This window comes from Cinclus cinclus, chromosome 6 (assembly GCF_963662255.1).
Source record: "Cinclus cinclus chromosome 6, bCinCin1.1, whole genome shotgun sequence".
Lineage (NCBI taxonomy): Eukaryota > Metazoa > Chordata > Aves > Passeriformes > Cinclidae > Cinclus > Cinclus cinclus.
The window spans coordinates 16,300,138-16,306,768 of NC_085051.1; positions in this window are offsets into that span (position 1 = coordinate 16,300,138).

Sequence of the window (6,631 nt, forward strand, 5' to 3'; positions counted from 1 at the left end):
AGAACTGGGCCAAAATTTGTCGACAAGAAGGAATTGTCATAGCAAATTCCTGTTCCTATGGCAGATTTTGACTGACGTTCCAGTCATTCTGACTATGAACCATGGGGCCAAGACAAAATCCCCACATACAACCCTGCCAAAAGAAGGCAAGAGACGCTGCAAATCCAAGTTCACTGCCCTGGTGATTTGAGAGTCTTTGAGTTTCTGGTTTCCAAAAGGCTTAGCACAGGGAGAGGATACACCACCAAAATACCACCACCCTGCTTTCTCCTGCCCGGTCTGTGAGATATTCACACGGTGCTCTCCTTCTCTGGGAATCCATCAGAACTGCCTTTATTTCACTCAGAAATCCCTAAACAACCTCCCTTAATCCCACTTCTCAGAAGCAACATATCTAACTCATACTGTGTCCTTGGGAAGAAAAAAAAAGGAAATCAATATGCTATTAAAAATAAAAGAATGAGAAAAAGAAAGACAGAGTGGGGCTTGGGAAGGTCCTCAGGGTATTTCCCTAAATTAAAAAAGAAGCCTGAAAAGCGAGCAAGAAAATTAAAACAAAAGAACAACAACAATGAAAAAAAAACTACAAAAGCAAAATGAAACAAAACAAGAAACACAGAAAATGCAAGGTGTTTTCAAGTGATGTTGGGCTTTTGTCTCTTGAAGCAGCTGCCTGGGTGTTCCAGGGGCTGGGGCAGTCAGGAGGAACACAGTTACTTCAACACCCTCTAAAACTCCATGAGAACTTTCTTTATGATTAAAGTGGCCAGGAAGGGGCTAAGTTATCTTCTACAAGAGCAACACTGACCCTGCACACATTTAGGTTTGGTCCTTTCACATGAGTCTTGTCCCTACCAGTGTGCTCCACCACCCACTCAACCAAGTATTACAACCAGGCTATATTTAGCTCCACCCATCTGAATAGCACAATTTTAAGAGCATGGCTTGAGCAGAAGTTTACATTTCTGCAGATTCAGGCCTGGAGCCCATGACCACCCAAGTCTGTGTGAGGGATCCATGTCTTTGCAGGGCTCAGCTCCATTTTCAAATATGCCACTATGATTTAAGAGATTCTCTCCTGATTTTTTGGGATAGAGACATTTTGCTGATGAGTGGTAGGACACAACAGATTCTGGCTAAAAGACAAGTTCAGAGCAAGCTTCTAGAGCTTGATTTTCACCATCTCCTCTCCTAATGAGAACATAGAGACTCCTCAATACACTAATGACTCCCCAAGGGTGATTGGATATGCACAGTGAAAAATTCTTTGCAGCAGAGATGTTTTGGCCCAGTTCCTGAGCTTAAAATAAAGTGAGGAACGAAAACATAGACACATAAAAGAGAGTGAGATGTTAGAAAGATGCCTCTGTTGTCCTAAGACAACACTGAGCTACCATCATTGCATTCGCCTTCTTCATTGGCTGTAGGTTGAAGGACAAAAGAAAAAAAGAAGCACAGTAGTCAATCCACAACCATCACTGTTCTAAGAGCACCTGTCACCACTCCCTCCCTGTTATGCTGGGAACCTTGGAGACGGAACAAGAAGAAAAAACACCTTTTTGGTGTTTTGTTTTGGCTAGCAAATAGCCCTATCTCTATGTTCATTGAAATCCACCAAGAGAGACCATTTCCCTCCCATACTGTCTTTTCTCTTGAACAAGGTCAGGTTTTTTTGATACTGTTTCCCCAGCACTGAAAGGAAAAAAGGTTGAGGGTCTGTTGGTACATCACATACCTTCCTCGTGAGCTTCCTCTGCTGTTGTCATGGTGCAAGCAGTGATGGAAAAACAGGAAATAGAAAAAAAAATAGAATAGTTATTTAAAGCTCTTGGAATCCTGAGAAAGAGACAGGGGAACACATGAAGGGGGAAAGAATAAAGGAATTAGTGAACTAAGGCAGGGAAAAAACTGGAGAGACTGTCAGGACTTAAAAACGCTGTAATGTTAAAGTAGCAGTAAGCATGGAGGTTAAAGGAGAAGAAGGCTGCAAATGAGAATTGTGGTTAATGTTTGTTTCTTGTTTTCTTCTCTTCTACCAGCCCAGGACTCCTGTTCTCTCTCTCTCTCTCACACACACACACTCTTGAGTTGCACCTAGGTGGAGTAAACCAGAAGTCATGTCACATACCTGGCTCATGAACTTCAGGTGTGAAGTGTCATGGAACAAGTTGCAACGGAAAGCAAGAGAATGAGAACAAGAAATCTGTTATTTCACACACCAAAGAGCTTTTGAGCCAATGGGGAGGAGGGACAGAGAGGAAAAGGAGAGCCAAAAATGAAGTCAAGAAGTAAACAGGTAAAATAGTTACATTTGAAATAACTACATAAAGAGGAGTCACAGAATGGGAAAGGTAAAAGAGGCAGATTTATGATAATAGTGCAGTGCTTAAAAAAACACTTCTAATCATCATATGGCGTAAAGCACAACCTGACAGCACAGTGTACCAGGGTTTACCTTGATTGGAAATATGCACATGAACATAGCCAGCACTCTCAAAGCACTGTTGGACCCATCCTTTACTACAGCAGTATTTCAGCCATTTGAAATAAACACAGTGTGGTTCAGAAACCTGCTGAAATACCTGCCATAACTCATCATCAACGTTCAGCTAACTTCCAAAGAAGCTCAGTTCCCTTCTAGATCTATGGCTCGGGCCATTTTCTTCCTTGAAGACAACACTGATGTCTATTTAAATGTACTGCTGCTCTTCAAATCCATTTGCAATGTAAAATTACAAACGGATTACTTCATAGGAAGAAAAGGTTCATTAGAAGTCTGTGCAGGTCTACATGTCATTCTTCTGGGTTTTGGCAAAGCAGGAATAGATGAGCAGTGTGAATTTGCAGGGCAGATTTTACTTTTCAGCCATACACACACACACACACACATCACGAAATATTTTGCAAAGCAGGCATAAAAACCCCACAAATTCTCATAGAGTTTATATTCCCCATGTACAGTCAATAGGTCAAATCCTGCCCTGAGATTTGAAATACATCCTCCCCACAGGAAGAAATATTCATTCTCATATCACAGGGCAGAACTTAATGCATTCCACAATGAGACTTTTTGCTGAGCTACCCTTTCACAATAGCACATATGTGTTCCACCAGTTTCTAGTGAAAATTTCATGCAACGAGTAAGAAGTTTCCTTCCTCCTTACTGCTGATTACATTTAACTGAGAAAAAATATGAAACTAAAATAGAACCACCCCAAAGGCATGCAAGTTACAATCCATCCTTAAATGATCAGTTGTTATCCCCTGTCAACTTGTGTTCACTTCTCACACACACCATCCCAGCAGACAGGCACCAGGGAGTTTAGAAGTTAAATCACATACCTGGAGGGGGGGCTTCATTTAGTAGGATGTGTCAGGGGAAAAACACAGGAAAGGAAGATAAAATAATTAGAAATAAGTTATGCAGGAAGGGATCACCTCAAACTTTGGTAAGACTGGGTTGATAAAGTATAATTTGCAGACCAAGTTATAGGAATAGACTGTTAATAAGAGTGGAAAAGGAGTGTAATTACAGTGAGGTATGAAGTAGATAGGAAGGAGATGCCATAGAAACAAAAAATAAAGGGAATTTGAATGTTGATGATTTGCAACAGTTTAAATAAACATGCAAATTTATATACCAAGGGCAAGTGTAGTAACACTTAAATCCTTAAATTTGAAATAAAACATACCCAAGAAGAGAGTTTTACAAGCATTTAGTGCTACCTAGGTTTCAGCTGCCCTTTTAGCTATCAGAGCTGATGTGAGGATGTGAGAGTTACTGAAGGAAACAAAGACATTGCTTTGGATGTATTCCTATGCCTGCATCCGAAGCTTCACCATCTAAGAATCTCTGCTGGCAGATTCAGGCTTAGCTCTGCAGAACAGGCAGTATTTGTGTCAGCACGGAGCTTGTCTTTGCTGCACAGGACTAGAACTGCTTGAGTTTTGTGTGCCAGAATCCTGCTGCAATCCACTCCTTGCAAGTGTAAGCAGCTTGGGTTTCTGCAGCTCAGGTACCTGCTTTCTGTAGGGGCTATGGTGCAGCCACAGCCCTAAAAGTTTTCAGGGACACTAAAAAAGCTTGCTCTAAGCTTCTTAGATGGTGATTCTTCAGTCCCAAATGATATTTATGCTTTCCTATAGGGAAAATAAGTTTTAGGGAATTTCAAGAATGGATTGATTCTTCATGATTCTGGTATTCTTCAACATCTTCAAATTCCTATGTACAGGAATGATTCAATTAATGCATAGGAATTTAGATGTCATAAACATGAACTTGGTTAGGTGGAAAGAGTCAAGAAAGAAAAATGAAATAATTAGAGCGAGAATTCCACAACAGCAACAACTGTGACTTCTGCAAGCCAAAGCTGTGACCTAGAAGATGTGGTAGGCAAAGACAGCATTAATGACAGAGAAACTAAATAATCATGCAGTTACATGAAAAGCTGAGTCAGTCTCATTCTGACATAAAAGTTTTTTGTTAAGCTTGTTATATTTACATTGTCTTTTGGTTTTATTGTGCTTTATGCTACAGAGGGAAAAGAAAGCTTGGGGAGGCTGTGGTTATGGCTTTATTGTTTATCATGTTATGTTAATGCCTTGTGTTTTGCACGAATTTCAAGCTCATACATCTGTCAATGCCAGAGAACCAGCTCTCAAATACTGAGCAGCAGTTCAATAAATATCATGGAAAAGAGGTACAGAGGCAGTCAAAGCAGCTGTGGTAGAAGCAATGACCTTTAGCTTGTGCAAATCAAAGTCAGAAAAACCTCAAGTACAGATTAAGAGACAAAAATTAATATGATTAAAAAGAGAATGTGGAACAAGAAGTGATGAGAACAGGAGAGATATGAGAAGCAGTGAAGAGATGAATGTTGAAGTATTAAGTCATGTAAAAATCAATCAGCTTTCACCTCACTCCAGCCTTGGCAGAAGCATCAATCTGCTCTGAACTAAGAGGCTGGTCTTCCTCTGTGGACAGCAGAGTGAAATAGCTGGGGTGGGAGGCTGCTGAGATGTGGCTACTTTAATAAAGCTACTCCAAGTGGCACAGAATAATTTCCACAGACAGTTTAGAGGACACTGCAAGTTCAGTTTCTGCTTTTCCAGGTAATAAATATTATAACATTCCCATACACACTGTGAGGATGGCTCTGAGTCTGGCAAGCACCTGTTATTACAGCTCATACACTGAGATGTTTGTCTACAAAAAATATTACTACATTTTTCATGCAGCAGTTAGCTTTATCCTCATTATTATGCATCACGGAGTGATGAGGATATTATCAGTGGTCAAAGGTGTGAGGAAGCTGCAAGTTACAGTTTATCATTAATATTTGATATTTATGTTTACTTCCACCATCTTTGAATTCCTGAGTATAATACTAGAGTTACTGTTAAAATTTTCCAACATAAATCATAGTTTCAGTTAAATTTCACTATCTCAGAACTCACATAGATTTAGCTGAGATTTTGGTTAAAAAAATAGAAACGTTTTGCAACCATAAAGGTTGCAGAGATATTAACATCTCTGGAACAAAACTTTTCCACTTTTTGCCTTGTGGCAACTTCTTATTCCAAATTTGTTCTTGCATTACACTGTATATACACCCCACATTATCCATAAAGGCAATGCTTTGGAAGCATCTAAAATAGAATTTTCATTTCAAAATTTGGAAATCTTCCACAGAGGAGAGAGGGGGGGGAAAAGAAAGTTGGAACAAAATGTTTTTACTAAATAAAAACCATAATTTTCAAAAGCTGTCAACAAAGTGTCCCTTTTATTTTTTTCTGGTTGGTTGGAAAGCTTCCATTTTGTCCCAGTTCAGCACAAGACCTAATTGTGAAATTGCCACAGGGAATTGAATTTCCAGTACTCAATAACCCTTCAGACTGACGCAGAGGAATTCAGAAGTCACATACCTGGTTCATGGACTTCTTTAAAAGGGAAGTAGCAGGGAAGGAGATGCAAAGAAACATAAGAGAATTAGAGCAGGGAAAAAAAAAGATAATTAAAAACCTTTACACTTTCCTTAGCTAAGGTGGGGGGGGGGGGGTTAAAGGGATAAAAACCATTAATAAGATTAAATGAGAAATAGAGGGCACATGTAAATGTCAATTACAGTTGTAGAGAGGAAGAGTTGTTTGGATATAAAAATGCAGATGTCTAACATATATATCCATAATGTTGTAAATCAAATGCCATTGGTAGCCTTTGGCTGACAAAAACCATGACTTATATTTAAAGTCAGTCCATTACCCGTAAGTTCGAATGTGCAAAAAGGATACAGACAACCTGCTCTTATTCATGTGCATAGAAATCCCAGTCACTGTGGAAATCAATGGGCTCTGAGGAGCTGGCATTGATTTCCTTGGCACCCAGGATTTCACCACTGGTGTGTGAGGCTGCACACTGATGTGGGAGGGTGAGTACGAGCACGTTACTGCTCTCCAGCCTGCAGGATAAAGCATCCCAAGGAAGCCTGGCTGGGCAAGCAGAAGGGCAATTGAAAGGTAAATGGCTTTGGGCTGCCAGGCTGATGCTTTAAGAAGCATGACCTATTTTGCCAATCACAAAGACTATCTTACCAGTACGATCTGGACCTTAATTGCGGTTATAAAAATCAAG